The 15,059-nt window shown below is 39.1% G+C and overlaps 1 protein-coding gene across 1 annotated transcript in view; it reads right to left on the bottom strand.

The window, feature by feature from the left end:
• The window catches only part of LOC100499615 (somatostatin receptor subtype 2), a 41,778-nt gene extending 33,001 nt beyond the window's left edge, over positions 1-8,777 (bottom strand). Inside the window, exon 1 of the mRNA XM_036936700.1 lies at positions 4,049-8,777. The gene's annotated coding sequence lies outside the window, so the exon portion shown is untranslated. The remainder of the gene's footprint in view (positions 1-4,048) is intronic.
• Between the last annotated feature and the right edge of the window lie 6,282 nt (positions 8,778-15,059).

The following is a 15,059-nucleotide window of genomic DNA, read 5'->3' on the forward strand; positions in this document are numbered from 1 at the left end:
GCATTGAATTTTTGTGAAACTTTGGCTCTATCTGAAATGGCACCCTATTTTAGCCAATCAGGATGGGTCCATACTTACGAAGTAACTCTGAGTTAATGCTCTAGTTGTTCCAAAAGGTTTAAGAATAGTAGCTTGTAGCTTTTCCCATAGGAAAACATGTCACACTTAGCTTAGCCACTTTGCTAACACAACCTGCTGACCAGCATGACACACAGAGTTCTATTTCCACTAATAGCAGGAGCGCACCTACCAATCAAAGTTCTTAAAATATGTCAACTTGCCCAAAAGAAAGAGAATGCTGCTCTGTCACTAAAACTTCCATATTCAAGGTGTAGTTGACGAATATATTTGAATGCATACCTGACTAAATTTCAACTTTTTGGTGATAAGTAACATGCATCTTGGTTTTGTTTTATGGATTATACAGAATGCACTTACTTTTCTGTTTGTCTTTCACTGTGCACAGTAAAAAAATCACTCCATGTGCACCCAGTAGAGATGTGTTGATTGCCAATGAACGGCTCTTTTTGAACGAGTCTTTTTGGTAATTGTCTGGAAGCGAGTCCATATGTGAAAGAGCCGTTCACTTGGCGCCCTGATTTACATTATTTTACTACAGCTTTTTGAGCTCCAGACATCGATTATCTGCAGATACATTCTGAAAACATTCTCTGAAGATCAAGAATTCCTCAGTGCAGGAGCAATATAGGGAGTAGAGAGTCTCTTGCTGGTCCAGCTAATTTTTTCAGTGTGTTACATTTTATAGAATCTTTTATTTTGCAGGCCATCTAATAATTTGGTTAGGTAAAATTGTATTTGGACTCACATTTCACGATCTGACATAATGGTAGGCAAAGTGTTAGGCTTTAAATTAGGGAAGTACACATATGTTTTGGTTTTAGGTCCACTTCTAAGCATTAATGAAGGAAGAGCTGTTTGGGAGCCAAATTAACAGCTCTTTTAGGTGAACGGAGCCAAATGAACAGCTCTTTTAGGTGAACGCCGCCAAATCAACAGCTCTTTTAGGTGAACGGCGCCAAATGAACAGCTCTTTTAGGTGAACGGAGCCAAATGAACAGCTCTTTTAGGTGAACGGAGCCAAATGAACAGATCTTTTAGGTGAACGGAGCCAAATGGACAGATCTTTTAGGTGAACGGAGCCAAATGGACAGCTCTTTTAGGTGAACGGAGCCAAATGGACAGATCTTTTAGGTGAACGGAGCCAAATGGACAGATCTTTTAGGTGAACGGAGCCAAATGGACAGCTCTTTTAGGTGAACGGAGCCAAATGGACAGCTCTTTTAGGTGAACGGAGCCAAATGGACAGATCTTTTAGGTGAACGGAGCCAAATGGACAGATCTTTTAGGTGAACGGAGCCAAATGGACAGCTCTTTTAGGTGAACGGAGCCAAATGGACAGCTCTTTTAGGTGAACGGAGCCAATTGATCAGACTCACAGAATAGACTCGGAATTCCCAACACTAGTAGCCATTTCATTTGATAATCGTCTTTGACAGAAATACTTTCTCCAAAACCTTCTGAATTAAATGTTAACAAAGTAGGCTTACCTGGCAGAAGTGTATCATGAGTAAGTATATCAATTGTATCTATTATTTGTTATTTGACAACTTTGCCCTAAAATGAGCAGCAGCAGTACAGAATCATCGCTAGATGGCACATTAGACAGCACATTCCTCACTCGCTAGATGGCACATTAGACAGCACATTCCTCACTCGCTAGATGGCACATTAGACAGCACATTCCTCACTCGTTAGATGTTACATTAGACAGCACATTCCTCACTCGTTAGATGTTACATTAGACAGCACATTCCTCACTCGCTAGATGGCACATTAGCCAGCACATTCCTCACTCGCTAGATGGCACATTAGCCAGCACATTCCTCACTCGCTAGATGTGCAATTATAGCGCAGTTAAAGGGGAATTACACAAAAAATCTGAACGTTTTAGTTTTCTTCAAGACCACCAAAAAATTGTCTTCTGATGTGATTTAATCATTGATATCGACATCCAATGTTGTTGTTTCTCTATGAACAATTATACTTTTTTTTGGGGGGGGGGATATAAAACATAATAAAAAATAAAAATAACCCTTAAAGTAGTTTATTAACCATTATTTTACCAGGTACAATACCGTTCAAAAGTTTGGGGTCACTTAGAAATGTTCTTGTTTTCCATGAAAACACATGAAATGAGTTGCAAAATGAATAGGAAATATAGTCAAGACGTTGACAAGGTTATACATACATATTTTTAATTGAATAATAATTGTGTCCTTCAAACTTTGCTTTCGTCAAAGAATCCTCCATTTGCAGCAATTACTGAATTGCAGACCTTTGCCATTCTAGTTGTCAATTTGTTGAGGTAATCTGAAGAGATTTCACCACATGCTTCCTGAAGCACCTCCCACAAGTTGGATTGGCTTGATGGGCACTTCTTACCTACCATAGAGTCAAACTGCTCCCACAACAGCTCAAAAGGGTTCAGATCCGGTGACTGTGCTGGCCACTCCATTATAGACAGAATACCAGCTGAATGCTTCTTCTATAAATAGTTATTGCATTGTTTGGAGCTGTGCTTCGGGTCATTGTCCTGTTGTAGGAGGAAATTTTCTCAAATTAAGCTCCATCCACAGGTTATGGGATGGCGTTGCAAAATGGATTGATAGCCTTCCTTCCTCAAGATCCCTTTAACCCTGTTCAAATCTCCCACTTTACCATCAACAAAGCACTCCCAGACCATCACATTGCCTCCACCATGCTTGACAGATGGCATCAAGCACTCCTCCATCGTCTTTTATTTTCTTCTGCGTCTCACGAATGTTCTTCTTTGTGATCCGAACACCTCAAACTTAGATTTGTGTGTCTATAATCCTTCCAATCTTCCTCTGTCCAGTGTATGTATTATTTTGCCCATCTTAATCTTATGTATTGTATTGGCCAGTCTGAGATATGGCTTTTTCTTTGCAACTCTGCCTACAAGGCCAGCATCCCGGAGTCGCCTCTTCACTGTTGACGTTGAGACTGGTGTTTTGTGGGTACTATTTAATGAAGCTGCCAATTGAGGACTTGTCAGGCATCTGTTTCTCAAACTAGACACTCTAATGTACTTGTCCTCTTGCTCAGTTGTGCACCGGGGCCTCCACTCCTCTTTCTATTCTGGTTAGAGCCCGTTTGCGCTGTTCTGTGAAGGGAGTAGTACACAGCGTTGTACGAGATCTTCAGTGTCTTGCCTGTTTCTCGCATGGAATAGCCTTCATTTCTCAGAACAAGTATAGACTGGCGAGTTTCTTTGTTTCTGGCCCTTTTTGAGCCTGTAATCGAACCCACAAATGCTTACGCTCCAGATACTCAACTAGTCTAAAGAAGGACAGTTTTATTGCTTCTTTAAATCAGGACTACAGTTTTCAGCTGTGCTAGCATAATCGCAAAAGGGTTTTCTAATGATCAATTAGCCTTTTAAAATTATAAACTTGGATTAGCTAACACAACGTGGAGTGATACTGGGCCTCTGTACGCCTACAGTATGTAGATATTCCATAGAAAATAAGCCGTTTCCAGTTATAATCGTCATTTACAACATTAGAAATATCTACACTGTATTTCTGATCAAATTGATGTTATTTTAATGTACAAAAAATGTGCTTTTCTTTCAAAAACAAGGACATTTCTAAGTGACCCCAAACTTTTGAAAAGTGGTGTATATTGACAGAAACCATTGCACTACTTTCTCTTGTACACTAAGGACCTGGAGAAGAGTTGTAGGGGAGAGGATAAGAGAAAAATGTGACTATTTGAAAGCTAGAAAAAAAATGAGTAGCTCGTGATATGTTTCATTTTTTTTTAAAAGTAGCTCTCATGCTAGAAAAGATTGGAGACGCCCAGGCTAAGCTAACATATGGAATTGTTTTAAGATGGTCATACCAAGAATCATTTAGCTAATTGATTTTGAATTTTAGGACCCCTTAAGGTATCAAGAAAATATTAGATGAAACATTGAACTTGGGGTTACTGCTACTGTACTCACCTGTACCGACTTCAGACGCTTGTAGGGGTCATAGAGCAAAACAAAGAAGACCATTATGTTCGTGAGCGTCTGGTCTTTCCATAGAGTATAATAGTTTGTTCAGACACTACATACGTTTTCATGAGAAGACAGATTTTCGGGATGTCTCATGGTCATGACAAACACAGCTCTAGCTCTGCAACCTTTAACCGCAGATGCCGAAGGACAATATTGGCAGATGCGGTTGATTGAGACTCATTCCAAGCAAAAACAGATGTCTCTGGCGTAAACCTACAGATTTTAATGGGGATTTTTATTATTGTTCAAATTTCCACTGAGGTGCGGATATCAAGTCCATTTTTTAATGGAAGTAATTGACGTTGAAAAGCTCCTATAGATCGTTATTTAACTGGGGGCTGGAATAGAGAACATAGACACAGCTGTCCGGCATTAGCATGGTAACAACAAGAATTCACCCAATCTACTCATACCTTTATTTTTTTATTTAAATTATTTTAGCACGCAGGTGCGTGTAATCTCCCGTTAGTATTGTTTTAAAACCAGCGCTAATACACTGCAGTGTGCCAAGTTCATCTTTGATTATTATTTACTTTGATTATTTACTGTCGGCTGTATTGATATCCTGTTTTAGCCAATCAGGACAAGTTTCTGCGTTGATAATTTCTATCCAGCTGTTCTGATATCCTGTTTTAGCCAATCAAGACGACCAGTCTCTGTGTTGATATTTTCTTTCCAGCTGTCATTGATTAGAGTGGGATAGGACAATAAAGGGGAAGTTTAGAGGACAGGCATCCAATAACAGCCTGATTGCAGACGTGTGATAATCAACTACCCTCTCATCCTGCTCCTAATTAAAATCAATGATGGTATTGATTATATCCACCCCTTGATAAATTGACAATCACATAGTCAACAGCACCGAAACGGCAGAGTAAGATTCCCATGTCAGCTATCCACTAGCTGCTAGCGGAAACCATGCACATGGATTCTGTTGATGCTAACAATGTTCCTCAATGGTGTTCCTCAGAGCAGCAAAAACTATAATAAAACATGATTTGGTGCGACATGGGTTTCCTCCATGTAATACGTAATGTTACATTGTGGGTTGTGGTGAAATACCCTATTTTAAATTTGCCTTATAAATCAGTCATGTTTTTAATATTGAATGGTGCTACCCTGTAGCACTATGTGCCTGGCACCTTGGGTTGTGGTTTAGGGGAAATCTCATTCCCATACTGCAAGTTGTTATTACCTGCCTGCCTCTCTCTGTACCAGTACTCTTGCCCTCTCCCGTCTTCTGTTGTCTTGAATCTGGTGTTGTGTAGTCAAGCAGAACTCCGGGTCTGCACTCCAAAAAGTCCCAAAAGCCCCCTTCAAGTGTCACTTCATGTGTCATAATTGTTTGCTGTGAAAACAGCCTGTTAAAATCCACCGCCACAACGGCCAAAAGGTGCTGACATTTCTATGGTGTTTTTGTGACAATAGGTTTCCTCAATACGACAGTATTATACATTTGACTGTTGAAAACTCAAACCTCTCTACACGGTGCTCTACTTGGCTTTTCAGGGCACAAGCAGACAGACAGACTGATTAAGATGCTGGTCAATGGCAACCTTAAGAAGAAATAGTCATTTTCCTCCAACAGTAAACCCTTATTTCCTCTTTAACAGAGTGCAGAGTCCTTATCCTGAGCTCCAGGGATTTTCAGCCACAGAGGTTATTTAGGCTTCAATCCACTGGAGAAGAGGAAGAAGAGAAACTCAAAGTACTTTCACGGTCTAAATGTTTTCTGTATCCGCTGTCCTATCCTGTCAAATCGCAGTGTGATAAAGTTGATGGAATGGACGTTGTCTGACAATGCAGTTATTAATGATAACAAGTTAAAGTTGTCTGTTCCAACCTTTCATAGTTTCACAGTTCACCACACCCCCGTCATTTGAAACAATTTAGGTCCATTGCAGCTTTGAGAGGTAAAACAGTGTCTGATTGGCTGACAATAGCAATGATTGGGTATCTGTAAAGCACTTGTGACACTGCTAATGTAAAAAGGGCTATATTGCTACAGCATTTTATGTTAAAGATATTGTTGTGTGAGAGACATGACAAATTGTGGATTATGCCTGTGGGCACTGACTGAAACTTGTAGGAAGTAGAATGAAAACACTTTGTCTGCATATCTGTGTGTCTCTCTCTGTCTGCCTGTCTGCCTCCCTGTCTGTCTGTCAGCCTGACATATTTGGGACACACCACTGTGTCACATCAGGTCTCCACAGACCCATGAGAGACAGAGCAACACCTCTCTGACACAAAGAGTTATGACAGCAGCTCACACATGTCATCAGTGAAGTAGCATTGACATTTAAGCGACTTTGAGTGGCATTAAGTGTCTATGGTCCCATTATACTCTCATATACCATTTTCTTTATACATGTTGTGACTTTACTATCATTTAATATGATGACTGTTATTTATCCAAACAACTAACAATGTTTAAATGTTACCTGATTTAATTAATCAGGTAACAATTAACTCATTAAGATTTGGGGCACCACGAGAGCGGTTGTTTAAAGAGTTACCATCTCCCGAATTAAACCCTAAAGGTCTTTACCTATCACATCCATAAAACAGTCAACATATTAATCATAACCTCTTATCATATCATCATTCTGAACAGTTGTACCCTCCTGCTTCTGGTGGCTTTTTACACTATGACATGGAGAGGGAGTCAGAGAGAAAGAGACACTTATCGTTGACACATTTTAGAAACTATTCCCACAGTAATCATATACTTTCCACACGAACAGCCGCCCGTTCGGAGTAAGAAATCATGAATGTATTTATGTGTCAATGCCTTGGTTCGCTGTTGGGCCTTTTCGCGGGACACTTGTAAGGCTCTTATTGTCCAAAAGGGGTTGTTCACCTGTCTTTTATATTGTTTCTCTCCTCTGCCTGTTGACTTGTCCAGTAGTCCTGAACAGAACTACAGAGTTTTTTCTACTTTCCATTCACTCCTGAAGCTTACTTGAAGATATGCTAGCCAGCTGTGTAGATGGTTCTCAGTGGTAATGAGAGTAGTAGAATATGTTGGTTTGAAGAGTAGAGAATGGTCCCACTTAAATTCACTTTTCTAGATACTCTTCTTAGGACAGCTAATCAGCCGTACCAGTGATTGTCCGAGAGGTGAGCTGTCTTCTACACCTCGTGTTGGTATTTAGGGTTCAAACCACTTTACATGCGCAGCTGCTAATCCTTTTATGCACTCTGGTTCGAAATGGACGGTTCCGTCAGGCTGACACACTCTCAGACCTCACTCTGGGAGTGGCTACTTACTATGCAAAGTTTACAGGAGACAAATTCTATTATGGCTCCTAAAATCACATTCCTATCTTATCAAAAATATGTTTATAGTTTTTTCATATTTCATATACAACGTTAAGCACGGAGACTTCGTACATGTAGTGTATATACACTTTTCAAGTTACAGTATTTCCTTTTTAACAATTTTAAAGACATCACAAAATAAAAACCAATATGACATTAGTTTTCTATAGCTCACCACTGACTATTCCCCACATTCTTATGTTAGAAATATTACTCCAGTAGTTAGAGTTCCGGCGGGAAAAGTCTGCTAACAAAGTACATTCCTTTGGATAATACTGGAGAGGGAGAGAGAGTCTTCTTCTCCTTTAATTTACAACAGGGCATGAGCTGTCAACCCGGCAGCAGCTCCCTCCTCCCCTCTTCTGTGGGTGACAGAGGGTCTGGTTACTGTATTCCATTGCCAAGCTAATCTGACCCATTCCGATCCTCATAGGACAGTCATGACATATAGAATATCACTGACGGACTCTCTGACTGACTATTTGACTATCTGACTGACTGACTGACTGACTGACTGACTGACTGACTATCTGACTGACTGACTATCTGACTGACTGACTATCTGACTATCTGACTGACTGACTAACTAACAGCCAATCTGACATACCAATTTACTATTTAACTGACTGACTATCTGACTGATTGACCGACTATTTAACATACTGACTATTTGACTGACTGACTATCTGCCTGACAGACTAGTCATGACATAGAATATCACTGACTGACCTACTGACTGACTGATTGAATGGCTGACTATTTGACTGACTGACTATCTGACTTACCAATTTAATATTTAACTGACTGACTTTCTGACTCACTGACCGACTATTTAACATACTGACTATTTGACTGACTGACTATCTGAGTGACTGAGAGACTAACTGACTTACCAACTTAATATTTAACTGACTGACTATTTAAAAAAAAAAGTTTTACCTTTATTTAACTAGGCAAGTCAGTGTCACGTTCGTCATAAGGATGAGACCAAGGTGCAGCGTCGTAGGCGTACATTATTACTTTTAATGAATGAACACCGAACAAAAACAACAGAACGAACAAATGAAACGTGACGCTATACAACTAGTTCTGACAGGCAACTAAACATAGACAAGATCCCACCAAACACAAAGGGGAAATGGCTGCCTAAATATGATCCCCAATCAGAGACAACAATAAAAAGCTGTCTCTGATTGGGAACCATATCAGGCCAACATAGAAATACAAATTCACCTAGATAACCCACCCAAGTCACCATCACACCCCAACCAACACAGTTAAAAAACAGCTTACAGTCTGGGCATGACAGTCAGTTAAAACCTCGTACAGCTCCCCCCTAACTTTGTGCAATTTCCGCCTGAAGACATACCCAAATCTAACAGCCTGTAGCTCAGGCACAGAACCAAGGATATGCATATTCTTGGTGCCATTTGAAAGAAAACACTCCAAAGTTTGTGTACATGTGAATTGAATGTAGGAGAATACAACACAATAGATCTGGTTTAGATAAAACAATGAAAAAAACGTGTTTTTTATTTATATTTTTGTATCGTCATATTTAAAATGAACAAGATAAAACAAACATTCAGATATGATGATGGGGACAATTTCAGTGAAAAATATAAGAAGGCAACAGTACTTGTGCAAAGTTTCAGAATGATAACTTCCAAAATGAGTGTGCTACATGACATTTATCATGAAGTCACCCAGGTGTCCCACACAAGTAGCCCAAATGTACTCAAGTGGCCAAATTGGGGAAGGTATACATTTTGAAACAAATAACTATATATAAAATACCAAAATTGTATTAACACACCCCCCCGCCAAAAAAAATAGAAAAATTAAAATAAATAACAAATGGGAAAAAAAATAAAAATTGATTAAAAAAATATATGACAAAAAATATATATATATATACATTTACAAAATAACATGGGTAACTATTTACACACTTTCAATATTTGGAAGACCCTCAGTCCTCTATCAAATATAATCTATTTATATAGCCCCAGCCTAAAACCCCAAACAGCAAGCAATGCAGGTGTAGAAGCACGGTGGCTAGGAAAAACTCCCTAGAAAGGCAAAAACCTAGGAAGAAACCTAGAGAGGAACCAGGCTATGAGGGGTGGCCAGTCCTCTTCTGGCTGTGCCGGAACATGGCGTATTACCGTTTAGCTCAGCTAATTGGCTATCTACCCAGCTAGATTACAAGACGATCAGTGGTCATTGGGTTAAAAGACAGTCAATCAATGAAACAGCGGGCAAATCATTGGTGCACAATGATGTCATGACTTGTTTTCTTCAAATCGGTTTCTTTTAGTCAATACGTCCAGCGAAATGGCCCATCATTTTGATTGTGTTACAAACAAACCAGTTGATTGCAGTGAAACCAAACATGACTGGAAAAGTCACGTTCTGTGTGGGTGATTTACCTGGAATGTGTCGTCGAAAATGGAATGAGACGGAATTCACTACACAAGCAGTTCACAAAACGTTTCGGTTTAGGCTATAAAAACGGATTTGATCAAACAAAAGATAATTCATTGTGTAACAATGAGCATTAGAATTGCAAACAGACGAAGATCGTCAAAGGTAAACAATTTATTTTAATGCAGTTTGTGATTATGTTACACCTGTGCTGGTTATTTTTATGGGGCTCTATGCTCAGATAATCGATTCGTATTCTTTCGCAGTAAATCATTTTTTAAATCTGACAACGCATTAGCAAGATTCTAGGCTTTCGATACATGTGAGACACTTGTATTTTCATGAATGTTTAATATGACTATTTATGTAGCGATCACCTTATGTTGTGGAATTTCAGCCCGCTAGTGGGTTCCGTGCTCGGAGAGGTTTTAACAACAAATTCTTATTTTCAATGACAGCCTAGGAACAGTGGGGGGCAGAACGGCAGATGTTTTGCCTTGTCAGCTCGGGAATTTGATCTTGCAACCTTTCGATTAATAGTCCAAGGCTCTAACCACTAGGCTACCTGCCGCCCCACAAGTTGACTGACTGGCTATTTGACTGACTGACTATCTGCCTGACAGACTAGTCATGACATAGAATATCACTGACTGACCTACTGACTGACTGACTGAATGACTGACTATCTGACTGAATGACTGTCTGACTGACTGACTGTATAACTGACTGACTATCTGACTATCTGACTGACTATCTGACTGAATTACTATCTGACTGACTGACTGTATAACTGACTGACTATCTGACTATCTGACTGACTGGTTGACTATTTGACTGACTGACTCTGACTGACTGACTATTTGACTATATGACTGACTGATTGAATATTTGACTGACTGACTGACTTACTGACTGACTATTTGACTGACTGACTATTTGACTGGCTGACTATTTGACTGACTGACTATCTGACTGAATGACTATCTGACTGAATGACTATCTGACTGATTGACTGTATAACTGACTGACTATCTGACTGACTGGCTGACTATTTGACTGACTAACTCTCTGACTATTTGACTGACTCTCTGACTGACTGACTGACTATTTGACTGACTGACTGACTATCTATCTGACTATATGACTGACTATATGACTGACTGATTGAATATTTGACTGACTGACTGACTATTTGACTGACTGACTATTTGACTGACTGACTATCTGACTGACTATTTGACTGACTAACTATTTGACTGACTGACTATCTGACTGACTATTTGACTGGCTGACTATTTGACTGACTGACTGAACATTTATTATTATTTGACTGACAAACTTACTGTCCAGCTGATTGACTGACTGTTTGACTGAATATGAATGCTAACTAGCTTTAGCTAATTCCATGTATCCCAGAATAACCATGCCCGTGGCAACCAATGAAATAATCTTGCTAATTCCCAATTAATTACACGTTGATACGGGTATAGAGTGTGCTAATTGTTTGACAACTAGATCAAAAGATTATATGCTCCTGAAATCGGCAAGTGAGGGGGCTGTTATGTAGTTCTGAGGATGAGGAGCAGATGACAAAGAAAGGTTGAAGTTCATTATGAAGGAAGGTCTATAGCATACACTGAGGCTGTCCTAATATGGACACTGTACACTCTGTCATTTATTAATAGGGAGTAATGAAAATCATCGCCAGGCTGTTCAATATTGGTCCTGGAGGGCCGAAACACTTCTGGTTTTTATCCTCTCCTTCTAAGGGACTAATTCAGACCTGGGACACCAGGTGAGTGCAATTAATAACTACCAGGTAGAAACAAAAAACGGAAGTGTTAATAGTTCTCTCTCTCTGGTGTTTGAATTATGGATTATTATAGTTTTATGTGCAATGGGGATATCATGATGTACTGGTTTTACCTAAATGGTAAAAGAAGATGGAAAGAAGTTAGCATGACCAAGCCTTCATGTTAAGCACATTCTGATGGACTGTATATGTTCATCACAACATCATACTGACCTCTACCATAGACTTTCCCCAGGATAGATTACAGTCATATCATCCAACCAAAATCATCTCTGTTTCCTACAAGTTTCCTGTGCTACTGTAATGCCTTGTGAGAACACTGCTTCTCAAACCACACTATTTGACCATGAGGGAATAGGGTGTCTTTTCCGATGCAGCCAATCACAGTCAAGTGATTTGAGATGAGTCCCCGAGCACCACTGTTCCAATTCCTCCTGTCACCTCACTTGTTAATGTTTAATTGGTGCCAGCCTGCCCATGGCCACAGTGGCACACAGTGGAACACTGACAAGCCTAATAGGGCCTCAGTGGACGTCGGCTTGTCTCAACAAATGTACTGTCCCCAAAACAGCTGCTCATTTCTCTACTGCACTGAAGGCAAAGTAGCCTGGTCCCAGATCATTTTTTTCTGACTCACAAATTCCTCTGGTTAGGGAGTGCAGAGATTGTCCCAGGGCTGTTGGCTTATGTTCATAAAACAGTGCCAATCCATAACAGCTCTCTCACAATGTTTACTCACCCGAGTCCAATTATACACAAACACACTTCTCTTTTCCTTTGTGTTACAGTGACTGTAGCAATACGTCATTTTGTCCCTCCTGGAAGTACAATAGGTATCAAATCAATGGTGTCTCTTTTAACGGCCACACAACGCCCAGATCGCCATGAGACCGCCATGAGATAATAAATCCATTCTATTACTCAGTGATTCATGTGATTAATGGGCATCCTTGATTTAGCTGAAGAGTTTTAATAACGTTCATTCTACAAAGTGATCTAATTGTACTGGACAGAGGATTCATGCATCTAGGGGCCACTGTTGGCCAAAGTCAATATATTGGACATTTTGTATTTGCATTTATTAATAAGGATCCGTATTAGCAGTTGCCAAGGCAACATTAAGTCAGCTACGTAGAATTTAAAATATTACATGACATTACATTTCATAACACTTTTCACAACACATTAAGTGTGTTCCCTCAGGCCTCTACTCTTCTTCCACATACATCTACATTACACAATCTATGTGTACGTGTCGTGTGTGTAGAGTGCTTGTGTTAGCATGTGTATGTGTATGCGTGTGTCTGTGCCTGTGTGTGTGAAATAATTATGTACATAGGAAACATTATACAATGACATAGTTGAATACTCAGTTCTGATTGGCAGTGTGCATTGATTTCAGATAACCAGACTGTTGGAAGTAGTTCCAACAATAGGTGCCGTATTGTTGTTCTATATCACTGCACCAAATGGACTTTGCAACAAAGTTACAGAAAAACTAAAACAACAACCACACAAACCGCAATTAGATACATTGTAAACACAGGTCCAATTGGATACATTGTAAACACAGGTCCAATTGGATACATTGTAAACACAGGTACAATTGGATACATTGTAAACACAGGTCCAATTGGATACATTGTAAACACAGGTACAATTGGATACATTGTAAACACAGGTCCAATTGGATACATTGTAAACACAGGTCCAATTGGATACATTGTAAACACAGGTACAATTGGATACATTGTAAACACAGGTACAATTGGATACATTGTAAACACAGGTCCAATTGGATACATTGTAAACACAGGTACAATTGGATACATTGTAAACACAGGTCCAATTGGATACATTGTAAACACAGGTCCAATTGGATACATTGTAAACACAGGTCCAATTGGATACATTGTAAACACAGGTCCAATTGGATACATTGTAAACACAGGTCCAATTGGATACATTGTAAACACAGGTCCAATTGGATACATTGTAAACACAGGTCCAATTGAATACATTGTAAACACAGGTCCAATTGGATACATTGTAAACACAGGTCCAATTGGATACATTGTAGACACAGGTCCAACAAGGAAAAACAATGATTAAGTATTTATCTAAGATTTAAATTCAGTTTAAATGGGCCCTGGTACTAGACACTTACTTAGCTTAAACAAAACATATGCATTCAACTCATAGCAATGACACACACTGGGTGTTTCTCAATATGCATACTACTGTGCTCCACACTCTAATGCTCAGAGTTTATTCTTCGAGAATGTTCTCTTGTGTACGTTCTTGTGACGACGAGAGTGTGGAGAACGCATACAATTTTATGTTTGAGAAGCACTTCATGCTAGTGCCTTTGACCAATACAGACGAAACAATATAACTACATAAAGCAAACGCAAACTTTTAACTTCAGAATTATCAACGAGCTATATGTGGATCACATTAATCTAGCTAGCCAGCTAGTTGTACAAGCTTGTAACTTCATAATTATCAACTAGCTATATGTGGATCACATTAATCTAGCTAGCCAGCTAGTTGTACAAGCTTGTAACTTCATAATTATCAACTAGCTATATGTGGATCACATTAATCTAGCTAGCCAGCTAGTTGTACAAGCTTGTAACTTCATAATTATCAACTAGCTATATGTGGATCACATTAATCTAGCTAGCCAGCTAGTTGTACAAGCTTGTAACTTCATAATTATCAACTAGCTATATGTGGATCATATTAATCTAGATAGCCAGCTAGTTGTACAAGCTTGTAACTTCATAATTATCAACTAGCTATATGTGGATCATATTAATCTAGCTAGCCAGCTAGTTGTACAAGCTTGTAACTTCATAATTATCAACTAGCTATATGTGGATCATATTAATCTAGCTAGCCAGCTAGTTGTACAAGCTTGTAACTTCATAATTATCAACTAGCTATATGTGGATCATATTAATCTAGCTAGCCAGCTAGTTGTACAAGCTTGTAACTTCATAATTATCAACTAGCTATATGTGGATCATATTAATCTAGCTAGCCAGCTAGTTGTACAAGCTTGTAACTTCATAATTATCAACTAGCTATATGTGGATCACATTAATCTAGCTAGCCAGCTAGTTGTACAAGCTTGTAACTTCATAATTATCAACTAGCTATATGTGGATCACATTAATCTAGCTAGCCAGCTAGTTGTACAAGCTTGTAACTTCATAATTATCAACTAGCTATATGTGGATCATATTAATCTAGCTAGCCAGCTAGTTGTACAAGCTTGTAACTTCATAATTATCAACTAGCTATATGTGGATCACATTAATCTAGCTAGCCAGCTAGTTGTACAAGCTTGTAACTTCATAATTATCAACAAGCTATATGTGGATC

Source organism: Oncorhynchus mykiss, chromosome 12 (assembly GCF_013265735.2).
Source record: "Oncorhynchus mykiss isolate Arlee chromosome 12, USDA_OmykA_1.1, whole genome shotgun sequence".
NCBI lineage: Eukaryota > Metazoa > Chordata > Actinopteri > Salmoniformes > Salmonidae > Oncorhynchus > Oncorhynchus mykiss.